Source organism: Eublepharis macularius, chromosome 13 (assembly GCF_028583425.1).
Source record: "Eublepharis macularius isolate TG4126 chromosome 13, MPM_Emac_v1.0, whole genome shotgun sequence".
Classification (NCBI taxonomy): domain Eukaryota; kingdom Metazoa; phylum Chordata; class Lepidosauria; order Squamata; family Eublepharidae; genus Eublepharis; species Eublepharis macularius.
Window position 1 is genome coordinate 142,208 of NC_072802.1, and position 14,394 is coordinate 156,601.

Here is a 14,394-nt window from a genome sequence, read left to right on the forward strand (position 1 = left end):
AGGAGCAACCCTTTTCCCTATTGCTTTCAATGGAACAAGGTACAGTACAGACAGGATTTTCCTCAGAGGGCCCTGGGGATCCTCTGGACCAGGACGTGGGGTGTAAGAGCTTGAATGACACCTTTGCTCATGAGGAGACCCACAGCATTCGTAAACCCGTTACAAGTGGCCCTGCTCTTGAGGAGACCTTTTCTTCTAAGAACTCCCTGGCCTCTGGGAAGGCTCTTACACGTGTCCTTACTTACGAGGAGACCTTTGCTGTTAAGCAAGACTTGGATGCTGGGAAGGCTGTTACACGGGTCCTTACTCACGAGGAGACCTTTGCTCCTAAGCAAGACTTGGATGCTGGGAAGGCCGTTACACGTGTCCTTACTCATGAGGAGACCTTTGCTATTAAGCGAAACTTGGATGCTGGGAAGGCTGTTACACGTGTCCTTACTCACGTTGAGACCTTTGCTCCTAAGCAAGACTTGAATGCTGGGAAGGCTGTTACACATGTCCTTACTCATCAGGAGACCTTTGCTCCTAAGCAAGACTTGAATGCTGGGAAGGCTGTTACACGTGTCCTTACTCGCAAGGAGACTTTTGCTCCTACGAAAAACTTGAATGCTGGGGACGCTGTTACACATGTTCTTACTCATGAGGAGACCTTCATAACTCAGGAGGCCCAGAAGACTGAGAACATAAAAATCTATTTTCCTAACCCTAGTAACCCTAAACCTAACCCTGATTGTCCTGATTTTGATCCTAATGTTTCCGAGGACGCTGAAGAACGATCTCAAAAATTTGAGAAATATCTGGAAACTAATATGGACCTAGCTAAGTCTCCTAGAGATGTTAGGAAGACTTGTCAATCTCCTGTGTTGAGCAAGACAGCTATAGTTAAGATGCCTACACCAGAAAAGGATAAACTTAAGGTATTGAGAGAACAATACCTTAGAATGAAAGAAGAAGAGAAACGTTTGGCCAGAGAATGTGATGAGAAGACGTCATACAGTTTTGACTTGTATTCAAGGCGAGATGATATTGAGGGTGAGATGAAGAATTCTACGGACCCTGAGGAGCGGGCCGAACTGATGGAGGAGTGGAAGGAGGTGGATGCGTTGATGCAAATGGATGGAGGTACAAAGTCTTTAGCATACGAACTGAGTGTGGCTTGTCGTGAGGAACTGAAGCAGCTAGTGAAAGCATACGACCGACAGGAGGATAGGGCGGCTTGTGAAGAGGCAGCTCAATACCTTGCGCAGAAGAGGATGCGGGTATCCCCAGAGGGTCACCCAGAAAAGAAGAGGATGAGAAATCGGATGACTCAGTCTCCAGTGCCATCCAAGCAAAATGAGTCACCGGTACCCTCTACAACGGGAACAGATACTGATATGGAAACGGACGGGGAAGTTAAAAATGCATCACGAAATACGAGGGAGGCGAATCTGTTGGAAGCCTGGCAAAAAGTAAAGCTGCAACCGATGTCTAAAGCCTTTGACATCCTAGTTCCCAAAGAGATGCAGAAAATAGATCTAGCCAAGTTTTGGGCCTTTCTGGTAGGTCACATGGCTTTGCCTATAGTGGACACTGTGACGTTGAAGAAGAAGAGCAAAGATGTTATGATTGGTATGCTGGACAAGCAGAGGATAGTGCTTGTGGACTGTTTGACCGGGAAGATAGAACCCGAGCCTCAAGCTTTGGAGAAAGCCGCTTACGCTAAATCTCTGACTGTGAAAGTCGTTGATAGGTTTGTTATTGGTCGGAAAGGTCGTACGTCAATGGAAACCTATCCCGATTGGCTGTCTGAAGAAGGACTTAAGGATACTTTGCGGATTTTTCAGAGGTATGCGGAGGAAAGCGTACAGGAAGAGTTTGCGGGCATTTACGACTGCCCCGATGATGAAAACTCTGAACTTACTTATGAGGACTGGGCGGCCTGGTGCGAGCAGGCTTTCTACTGGATCGACGTTCGACTTCGGAAGATGGATCGGGCGATGGAACCCACGGGAACGGAAAACAAGACTGGAGACAAGGGACCATCTGAAGGGAAGGCCGCGGGAAAGACGGATGGTCCGGCGGTCGTTCCGTCACAAGCCCAGATGACCACGATGGCTGAGATACAAGAGGCCCAGATTGGAATTCAGGGAGACTCTGGTTTACAGGGTCTCCCGGAAACGGGTGAGGTTTTAGTTGCCGTTTCCTTGCCCAGAATCAGCAAGACGCTTTTTACAGAAAAGGGCGGGGGAGGTCAGGGTGGGAGGGGAAGTGGAATGGACGCTGAGGGCACTAGTGAGGATGATGGGGGTTTGTCAGGGGTGGAGTCTGCTCCTGCCTCGGATGGGGAACTGGAGGGTATTCCAGCTTTGGAAGATGAACAAAGGGGAGGGAAACAAGATTGGGAAGTGGAAGGACTAGTCCTTGGGAAAAGAAGTGTGCAAGAGTTTCCTGAGGGAGGGTATGCAGAGAGCACAGAAGGACTAGATATTCAAAGCAATGAAGGAGAAGGTGGGTGTGACAGGGAAGAAAGGAGGGAAATACAAAAAGTGGGGGTACCGGGGTTGACAGAGGCACAACCCCCTCGAGGGGTAGTTGATAGGGAAGATACTGGGCCTGCGGGCATTTTTGCTTTCTCTCTTACAGTTGAGCCTCGGTTGTCACAGACAGAGGCAGGAGGGAACAGAATTTTGGATGGAGCGGCTCCTGACCAAAAGGGACTAAATGGAGCAATTTCTACTCACGATGAGAGGAACCAAAATAGGATTGCTGACCCTGTGACTACTCCTATTGGAACTGCTGCTCCTGGGACTGCTGCTTCTGGGAAGTTTGCTCCTTTGATTTTGGAAGATGTTGAAAAGAAAAATACGATGGGACTGCACGAGACTCGTTCAGGGGAGATAACGGCAATGGACATTAGTTCTACTGCATTATTTTCTGTAAGTAAACTCCATGTGGACCTACCTGCAAGACCTCTGGGAGCCTTGCAGAAAGAACCTCCCGTGAATAAGGTTAATAATGTTACAAAAGGCACAAAGGCTGGGGAGGGATTGAGTATAGGGTCAACTATGATTACTGCAGATGATTTGAACCCCCAGGCAGTTCCAACCACATCAGGTAGAAGCTCTGTGTTAGCCTCAGGGTCGTCTTATGCCCAAATGCTTAAGGGCCCAGCAGGGAAACAAAAAGGGACAACGGGACCAAGGGGAGGAGAGAATATCGGGGAGCCTCTTAGACGTCGGGTAGATTTTGAAAAGGAGAAATTGGAGGATGAGGAATTCCTGGAAGAGTTCTTTAATATGAGGGAACAAGAAGAGTCTGAATTTGATCCTAGGCAGAGATTCGTGGTTCGGTTTAGATATAAAGGAACAGACCCTACAAAATTGACAGAGGAATACATGATGGATGCTCTGCTAGAATGTTTAAAAGTTTCCCCCCAGGACATACTAGCTGTTCTTATGCCCCCTGGTCTGAAAGAAACAGACGTATGCTTTGTGACTGAGCAGGCTTATCAATATTTCTGGCAAGTACTTAAGGCTTTCCAAAAATCTGAGAGGAATCCCTTTTCTGACTTTGATGTGGTGCCCCTATTTAGAGGCGAGTCGAGAGTTCTCACTGTTGCCTTCCGGACCACTAGCATTCCGGAGGAGGATGTTGAGCGATGGCTAGAGAGACATTGCAAGGTGTTGCTACCCCCCCGGAAAGCCATGAATGCGTGGAATGTGTGGAAAGGGGAGTATAAGGCAGTCGTGTCATTACAGAGGGACCACCATAGCAACATCAGTCACGTTCCAAAGTACTTTTACTTAGGGGGTGACAGAGGTGTAACGAGATATAGTGGGCAGCCTCCTGCTTGTTTCCAGTGTGGAGGTTTTGATCACATTCGACAAGATTGCACGTCATCTTTGTGTGCCGTTTGCGGAAGGAGGGGCCACGATTCAATCCGCTGTACTTACGAGGTTACCTGTAATTTGTGTGGTGGGGAGGGACATACTTATTTACTGTGTCCAGATGCCTATTATAACCGGGCTTACCCTGAGGCTTACGAAAAACTTAGGCTGGCCCATGTCCATAAACGGAAGTCCCCTCAGGATACAGCTACTGAGGAGGAGAGACCCTCTGTGAATCAGGAAAGCACAATGCAAAAACAGAGGCAGGATGACGGGGAGGAGGGAGGATGGACACAGGTGAGAGGATCATCCCGAGGTAAGGTGAGGAGAGGGATATACTCTGTTACCCAGAAGTTAGTACCTAATAACAGAAATAGATTTGGAATACTGGGAGAGTGCGAGGAGATGGAGACTGAGTCACAAGCAGAAGGAGGAAGAGGTGGTGAGATTCAGACGGTGAGGCCCAAAGCTAGAAGGGAGACAAAAAGGGAGACAAAAAGGGAGGCTCAGATTGAGACAAAGAAGTCACTTTTCCGTACCATGGAGGATATGAGTGAGAAGGAACTCGAGGTGTGGCGTAATGAGACTAAGGAGAAGTTGGAGGGAGTGACTCAGAAGCTTCGGCAGTGGGAGGAATCTGGAGGGTCTCAGGAGGAGGGAAAGAGGTTGAAGGACAAACAGGAATTTTGGAGGGATGAGATCAATTTTTTAGCATGTGAAATAGAAAAAAGAATGGAACGAAGGGCGAGAGAAGGTGAATCTTCACAGACACAGGAAGTGGATTTGGAGATGGTAGTAGAGGAACAGGGGGAGGAACAGAAAAGAGGTGGAAACAAGGGACAAAGTAAAGACAAGAAACCAAGTAAAGGAGAGGAAAGGGAGCAAGGTGAGGAAAGAGAGCAAAGAGGTGCCTCAGCAGTGTCATCCCGAGAGTCTTCCCCCTCTGTTAATTTACAAAAGGACTCTACGGTGAAGTTCGGACCCTCGCCTCCCCCCCGTAAGACAGGGGAACCCCTTGGTAACCCCCCTGGAACTTAAGTTTACCTTTACCCTTTACTCCTTTAAGTTAGGCCACACCTGCTATGATTTAGTAGGGGGTGGAAATAAAGAGACAGATGCAGAAAATACAATTAAAGTAAAGTAAGTTTATTCTTACGAGTGTTGAAGTCTTAATGTACTTTTTTATGTACCTTGTTTTTCTTCAGTACTGTTTTCTTCATTACTGCATTCTTCGTTACTGTAACGTTCAAATTTAAAAGTGTAAAGTGCAAAGTGCAAAGTTTTAATGTTCTTTATTGGTTTTTATTGTTCTTTAATGTTCTTGATTGTTCTTTAAAGCTTTTTCTCGTGTGTATGTAGAATGGTATTTATAAATAAAAAATCTATTTTCCTAAAAAAAAAAAAAAATCTATTTTCCTATTGCTTTCAATGGAACAAGCAACAGTACAGGCAGCGGTAACCTTAGAGGGGTCTAACCCTAACCCTAACCTGGCCCTGGACGTGGTGGGTGAGAGTTTGAATGACACCTTTACTCAGGAGGAGACACAGAGCATTCGAAAACCCGTTACACATGGCCCTACTCTTGAGGAGACCTTTTCTTCTAAGAACGCCCTGGCCTCTGGGAAGGCTGTTACATGCGTCCTTACTCGCGAGGAGACCTTTGCTCCTACCCAAAACTTGAATGACGTGGAGGCTGTTACACGTGTACTTACTCGCAAGGAGACCTTTGCTCCTATGCAAAACTTGAATGCTGGGGAAGCTGTTACACATTTCCTTACTCCTGAGGAGACCTTTGCTCCTAAGCAAAACCTGAATGCTGGGGAGGCCGTTACACGTGTCCTTACTCGTGAGGAGACCTGTGCTCCTATGCAAATCATGTATGCTGGCAAGGCTGTTACACGTGTCCTTACTCACGAGGAGACCTTTACTCTTATGAAAAGCCTGAATGCTGGGGACCCTGTTACACATGTTCTTACTCATGAGGAGACCTTTATAACTCAGGAGGCTCAGAAGACCGAGAACGTTATTACACAGGTCCTTACTCCCAAGGAGACCTCTACTCCCATTCCTGATTCGGATGCACCAGTGTGTTGTGAAGTGATGGACCCGCTTGCTGACCCAGATGTTGACACGGCTGAACCAGATATGCAATCTATTAAAAGCCGAGATAGACTTCCGATAACAGTGGCTGTGCAAATGGAGAAACAAGGACAGGCCCTTAAACAGACAGGGGGCCCCTCCCACAGCACCAAATTTCAGGAAGACATACAGCAGTCAAGACTGCCCTGACCAAGGGAGTGAAGGTGAATTTATTCTTACCTCTGACTCCGACCTCGGTCCTGGCCGTATTTCCTGGGTTGACTCTATTGATGTCGCTGTTATCCAACGCCAAAGAGCAGCTTGTAAACAATCGAAGGATTCATTTGCCCTGGGAAAGGGGGATGATTTTTCTCAGCGGCGTATGGACCATTATCTTGATGAGGTGATGGATTTAGCTAAGTCCCCTATAGCTTGTAGAGCAAAATTGGAACCTGTTCCTTCGGAGATCCCCGTGGAGAAAGACATCGTCTCCTCTAACACAGATTTACCCCGAGAGCCCGAAGAGGAAAAGCAAAGATGGGCTGAGGGACTACGTAAAGCTCGTTACCAGCTAAAAAAAACGGAAATTTCCATTCAAAATGTGGATAAACACCTAGTGGATTGTCTGGACCTTAAACGGCGTACTAAACTCCTTAAACAGAAGGACAGATTTCTTGACATAATACGGAAAGAGACACACAAGGTCCACGTTTATGAGGACTTATTCAAACTGGCACAAGTCGATGAAGACTCTTCCAACATCGCCCCTTCCTCCAGAACGAAATATTCTAAGGGTGTCGTTGACTACAGTTCGTCCCCGGAGGAACAACCGGCTAAAAAGAAGCAGAAGCAAGGGCGAGAATTTCACTCGGCCCAAACTTTGCATGGTGCCCGAGAACATGCAGACCGACAGTCTTCCCAGAGTCTTGAACAAGAAGATTGTTCTACACATATTTATGGACAGCTCTCAGAGGAGAAAAATACGAGTATAGCAAAACGGGGTTGGAATCGGGGACTTGTCTCCGGCCCTGTCTATGGAATGTGGAACCCCAGGGATAGAATCTAATGCTGTCCGGAATGTTAGAGAGATCCAATTGAGGAATGCCTGGGAGAAGATAAAGTTTGGTCCCATGTCTAAGGGTCTGGACCTTTTGGTTCCAGAAGAAACCAATAAGCTCGATTTGGCAAAGTTCTGGGGTTTTCTGTTGACTCATGTGGGATGGGTGATGGTACCCACGCCTTCGTTAACTAAGAGAAGCAAGGACTCGATGATAGACTTGCTGGATAAACAAAAGGAGGTGTTGTTTACCTATCTTACTGATGGAGAGGAAACCGGACAAGAGCCGCCGTCGCAAAATCTTCTTTATGCCAGATCCCTATCGATCAACATCGTTGATAGGCTTGTCATAGGACGTCGACATCGTACTTCGACGGAGACGTATCCCTCCTGGTTGACGGAGGATGGACTTATGAAACTTCTCAAAGGTATCTGTCGTCGTGCTGAAGAAAGACTGCCGGCGGAAGGCACGGGACTTCTTGATGAACCTGGCAAGAGAGCGACAGAAATGACACAAAAAGATTTGATACACTGGTGCATCCAAGCGTTGCACGTTTTCAAAGTCCGTGCTCAACGACAAAAGGGAGAGGCGGAGACGTCGACTGGAAGGAGTGTCGCGCCCAGGAAAGGAAGGCTTGAACGGAAAACTGTGTCTAAGATGATGACGGATACGACTCAGCTGGCTAATCCTGTGACGATTCCATCGCATGCTGAATTATCTGCCATGATAGCAGCACAAGATGCCCGAATGTGTCGCCAGGGAGACTCTGCTTCGCAGAGTCTCCCGCAAATGGGTGAGGGTCACGGTCATTTCTGTTCTGTGGATAAGAGGCTCTTTCTAGAAGATGAAGAGGGACGTAGGAAGAAAGGAGAGAGAGGGATGAAAGATGAAAAGGGGACTGGAAAGGAAGGAGAGGGAGGAGATGAGGACAGCGGGTGTTATCTGGCTTATCTGGCATAGAATCTCTCTCTAGTTCCAAAAGGGAAGAGGAGGAAGAAGAGGAGATGGAGTTAGCCCCTACTAAGGAAGGTGGATGTATATCAGATAGGTATATTAAGAGAAAGGAAGTAATTTCTTCGGAGGGATGTGGAGGGAAGCCGCAGAGGGAGGGGAGAAGGGAGGGGAGAAGGAAGGAGAGCAGGGAATTAAACTTTAGGGACAAGGCACCCCTGCGGGGGAATGTTTCGCAAGTGGATACTGGGTCTTCAGGTGTTCTTTCTCTTCCCGATACAGCACAGACCAGCCTGTCATCTGAAGGGAAGGGAGAAGCTGTTAGCTTGACCTCAATGACTAGAACTATGAATGAGACAGTTCTACTGATGCAGACAGACACGCAATCAGAACAGGACTCCCTTCTGATCACCGTGCAAGGAAACTTACCTATGACGACTGAAGATATGTTGATAGGGAACTTTGTCATGGACACGCACTCGGAATTGATTGAACTGGGACTCATTACCGGACCTGTGAGTAAAGAAAACATACATGAGATATTTGAGACATATGTAAATCCTTTGGCAGGATCTTCAGTGACCTTGCAGGAGCATCCTTCCAAACATGTAACATCAGAGACAAACGGAAAGCGGGAACGTGATACACAAATATCGGTACGCACGGTTAGGGTAGGAAAGGGAGCCAAAGGTTTAGGAATTGGAGTAGGAGATGCAGATGTGTCACAAGGTACGCCAGTGGGGATAACATTGGGAAACCAAGGAGAACCTAGGGAAAAGAGGGATGTGGTCCTACCGGTTTCTAGGAACCCGGGAGTAACTGAAACAACACCTAGGTCACCTACAAGTAATACTCTTCCTGACACAATGCCTAAGGTTACAACAACAGCAAGTTTTAGAGGACCTTTAACAACAGATTCTAGGGAACCTCTAACAACGGATTCTAGGGAATCCTTACCAGTCCACATACCTTCTGTTGGGAGCGCAGGAACGTCTTATGCAGACATGTTGAGGGGAACTAGTAGGAGGCCAAGGGACCCGGGATCACGGAGGGAGGGGGAAACGGATGGAGAACCCCCCCGCCGTCGGACGGATTTTGAAAAGGAGAGACTGGAGGATGAAGAATTCTTAGAGGATTTCTTCAATATGAGAGAAGATGAAGGAGAACATGATCCGAGGCAAAGATTTGTTATTCGGTTCAGATATAAAGGCTCAGATCCACAAAAGCTCAGAGAAGAATACATGATAGAGGAGGTGCTTTTAGGGATAATGGGAATTCCACGAGGCGACATACTGGCAGTTAACATGCCGCCGGGGCTTAGGGAAACTGATGTTTGTTTTGTCAGAACGAGGATATCAGAAGGGTTGGGGGAGGTTGAGAGAAGTCATGAGGTCGACCCCGAATCCCTTTGGTGACTATGACATTATTCCCCTCTTCCGAGGAGAATCGAGGGTTCTGACGGTGGCATTCAGAACGACAAATATTCCAGCAGAGGATGTGGAACAATGGCTGGGCAGATTTTGCAAGGTGTTGTTACCCCCCCAAAAGGCCCTCAATTCATGGGGCATTTGGAAAGGAGAATATAAGACTCTCGTCTCTTTGTTCCTAAATATTTTTTTCTGGGAGGAGATAGAGGAATCACCAGGTACAGTGGGCAACCCCCAGCATGCTTCCAATGTGGGGGGTTTGATCATATTAGGCAACACTGTGCCACACCCTTGTGCTCTGTCTGTGGGAGGAGGGGCCATAACTCCACACAATGTACAACTGGAGTGGTCTGTAACCTTTGTGGCCGCCAAGGCCACACGTATCTTCTGTGTCCCGACGCCCATTATAACAAGTGGTATCCAAACTCGTACTCAAAACTCGTTCACTCTCACCCTCATTTAAATCGAACAGATGAGGATTCATCGACTAGCCAATTTTCAGAGGGTACTACTGCAAAACACGGGGAGAAGGATAGTAACGAATGTTTACATGAAGGGGGTTGGCAGGAGGTAAAGAGGACTTCGCACGATGTCCTTAGAGGCAGGGTAAGACGGGGAGTGTATAACCCGATACGAACGATGGTCAGCAACCGATTTGAAGCCTTGATTTTGACAGAAGAGGAAGGTAGGCAAGATACGCCTCTGGCCTCCTTTACTACCGGATCATGTACCGACCCGGAACAAAAACAAAGAGATGACATGCAGACTGATAGAAAGGCGGGATCGGAGAAACCTAAGATGAGGAAAGAGTCAAGGAAAGAGTTAAGGAAGGAATCGAAGAAAGCCATTTTACGTACATACAAATACCTTACAGAAAAGGAACTCCAGGTAATTTCTGAAGAACTCAACGAAAAGATCCAAAAGGTGACCCAAGCACTTTCCGCTGCAGAAGGTGCATCTGAGGAGGTACAACTACGTTTAAGTAAAAAGGAGCATTATTGGAGAGATGAGGTTACCTGCATACAACGTGAACTGGCTAGAAGAAGGGACCAGGAACCAAACCTTACCGAGGAACCGTTAAGTGACTCCCAGATGATGATGGTGGAAGAAACGCCAGAACAGGAGGCGATGCTGAACCAGGGAGACACACAGAACCAGGAACAGATACCTATGAATACAGATGGACAAAGACAAGAACAAATTAGAGAGCGAATTGCCGAGATAAGCGAGGACCTTGAAGGAGGGAAGACAGAATCGATGGAGTGGATAAGTGGAATATCATTGGTGGAAAAGAACCCTGTGACAGGTGACCACTCTGACTCTCCTTCTGACCAGAAAAAGGTTCCTCAACAGCACGAGTATCCTCCTCCTGTTATCTTACCCGACTCAAGGGGAAACATTTTGACGCCGTGCGTGTCATTTCCATGTAAGGCCACGCCTCCTGATCCGCAGGAGGAGGTGGAGACGATGAGTTTAGAAACCGTAGTGGAAGGCACGGAGGAAGACCGGCGAGGTTTGTAGGAAAAGAATAGGAATAGGCAAAGATAAAATGACAGTCGATAAGTTCAATGGAACTGGATTTAAGATGGATTATGGTTTTATTGCTATTGCTGCTATCTTATATTCATTAACAATACCAATGGAGTTGAACATACTTACCTGGAATTGTAGAGGGCTACGGCAGTCGGTGAGGAGAGAAGATGTTTATTACCACATTAGGAGGCTAAAGGCTGATGTTTTTGTCCGGCAAGAAACTAATATTAGTGCTCCAAGGGAGAGGAGTGCAGCGCAGAATTCCTGGACTTGGGGGCCTTCAATTTGGTCTTTGAAAGAAGAGGAAGGAACGGGAGGTGTCACGGTTCTCTTCTTATCCAATCCTGATCTTAAAGTTGTGAGGACCATCGATGCTATGCCGGGTCATCTTATAATAGTGGACTTCAATCTTAAAAACCCAGCAAAAGCGTTAGACAGCAAGTTTAGGTTGTGTGCCCTCTATGCTCCTGTGAAGGCAATTCATAGACGACAACTGTGGCAAACATTGGAGGATCATATCGGTACAAAGAGGGCTCTACTCGTGGCGGGAGATTTCAATGTTCGCTCCGAGAGAGAGGATAGAATTAATTTGAGAGCCGGTGCTCAAATGGGAACGTCTGCCCCTGTATTTAAACAGCTGACAATGGAGGAAAAAAGACTGAAAGCCCTTCTTAAAGATCGCCTTGGCTTGATGGATGCGGGGCTACAGAATGATGGGGAATTAGATTTTCTCCCCATGCATCACCGGGCAACGTTCCGACGTAAATTCACAGCAACCTTAGGGTGTAAGATGACTTATTATCACCCTCTGTCGACAAGCAGGCTGGACAGAATATGGGCCCCAGCGGCTCTCCCCCTTACGGGATGTAAGATTATTTTGACGCCGTGGTCAGACCACGCTATTCTTCAAGTATCATTTGCAGGACAACCCAATAGGAGGAAACACAAACCAGCTTGGCGACTCAGTGAAGCGGACCTCCGGACCTTTCGGATGGAACCGGAAATTGTTCTGACGCTTGAATGCCAGAAGCGTATAAAGTCTGGAATGGATGTCCTCGATTGGTGGGAAAGGACGAAAGATGCCATACGATATGCTTCGGTTCGGGCCAGGAGAGTGCAGGGCAGTTATGAACTGTCACAATATCACAGAGCGATCCAGAACGTACTTGCATGCAGATGGAGAATGAACAAGGGCCTTGATGTTGACAATGAACGGCTTCGATGCAATCAAGAAGTTATTAAAACTTACTGCCTTACCCAATGTCGACGGCGTCATATGGCACAGCTGGCTAGAGCATCGGGGCCGTTAATTGAGAAGGGAGAATGGCAAAAGGATCGCCTGCCTCGATACAACCAGACTCTGTCCGCGTTAAAAGGAGGTCCGTCAGATGGACTACTTCAAGAACCGGTCGAGATAGCAGAAGAGGTCTCTAGATTTTATAGAGAATTTTACACGGTTGCGGAAACCTCTCCTGATGAAGTACACATTCAGTCCTATCTAGAAAGTGCCTTTGGGCAGAAACCGTTACCGCCAAACGAGGAAGATCTTTGCGAACTCTCTCGGCCCTTCGAGCAAGAAGAAATACAGCGAGCCATTCAGGCGGGTAAACGTAACTCTAAGCCAGGACCGGATGGGTTACCGTATGGGTTCTATAAGAACTTCAAAGATCACTTAGTTCCCATCTTGACGGAGGTTTTTAATGAGATGCTGCAGAGGGCGAGGGTGGGACGGAGTTTTTTACACGGATCAATGAGTCTATTGTACAAAGGAGGAGATCCGACTCTGATAGGCAACTGGAGACCCATCAAGGTTAACAACACCGATTACAGGATACTAGCAAGGGTCCTCAATAATAGGTTGAAAAAACTGGCTAATGCACTAGTGCAGGTTGGACAAACCAGCTCTGTACCCGGAAGGAGAATGGCACATACCACCTGTGTTTTTAGACAGATTTTTGACCAGTTACAGCAAGAAAAGGAACATCTATGCATATTGCAGCTGGACCAGAGTAAAGCGTTTGACCGGGTTAACAGAGGCTACATGTGGGCTGTTTTAAAATTCCATGGATTGCCAGAACAGTTGATCAAGCTCCTACAGGCACTTTACATGAACGCGCAGGTTACCCCAAACGTCGGAGGGTGTCGAGGGTCGCCATTTCCAGTACCCACGGGGGTTAGACAAGGATGCCCTCTCAGTCCTCTCCTGTACGTCTTGACACTAGATCCTCTTCTTAGGGCGTTGCAGAGAGATCGGTTCATCAGAGGAATTTTTCCCCACGGTTGTCTGGAGTATCGCATCACCAGTCTAGCCCACGCTGATGATTGTTACGTCATCCTCCGGAACACAGAGGAACTGCTAAAGGTGCGAGAACATTTACGGCGCTACGAAATTGTTTCCGGAGCAAAGGTGAACGAGCTGAAAAGTCAGATTTACGACCTCGACGGGCGGACGGGAAGAATGGAAGTGACTCCCATGGTGCCTACGGAGAAGGATCATAAAGACCGCGATGAGTCGGAAGGACAGGTAGAAGGAAAGGAGAACAGACAGCATGATGATGAAGGAGCGAGCGGCACAGGAACGGGGATGCTGTCTCTGAAGATCCTGGGAGTCACCTTTTCTTTGAGAGCTGATGGCTGGAGGGATAATTGGATTGTATGGCAACAGCGAGTGTTGGAAAGACTGGACACGTGGAAGACATGGAGATTATCCACAGCACAAAAAGTTCAATATTTTGCCATATATTGCATTCCAGCTGGCAATTACCTAGCGACAGTTTACCCTCCGCCAGAATCTACAGTAACCATCATCACAGGAGCGGTTTTTAAGTGGATTTTCGGGATGCTTCACTTACCGCTTGCGAGAGTAGTCGTTCAGAGAGGACACGGAGAAGGAGGTCTCGGGTTACCGGAGATTGGACTGTGGTTCCTATCCATCTTTCTAGTTTTTAACTGTGGAACTTGGCAGCAGAATGCGACGGACTTGATTACGCAAGAAATGTACACCAGACAGTTCTTTATGGACAGTTGGGTAGACACCAGATGGGCAAAACGATGGTGGAAAGAAGGCTCTCTGCCGACCCGCTTGACGGCTTCGATGAAAGTACAGCTTCCTGACTTTATGGTTGAGGTAGCAAAGGGGATACAGAAACATGGCATCGAAGCCTCAGAAGTCAAGGGAACTAGCCCGGGAACTAAAGGAGTTACTGGAAAGTTGTACTGGACTGTTATGCACCGAAGTCAGTTGGTACCCTATGACGAAGAGAGACGGAAGAAGGAGTCGCTTTCTTCGTATTTGAGGAACCAGATCTTTCCTATTCCCACCTTCGGTGACCGTACCATACCTTATGCCCTACGGGATCTTCGTTGGAGGACTTACCATCAGATATTATATGTGGGAGGTAAAAAGTTTGGGGCGACAGAAGATCAACAGCGTTGCCCCAGGGTACTTTGTAGGTCTTTGAATCCACATACCAACAT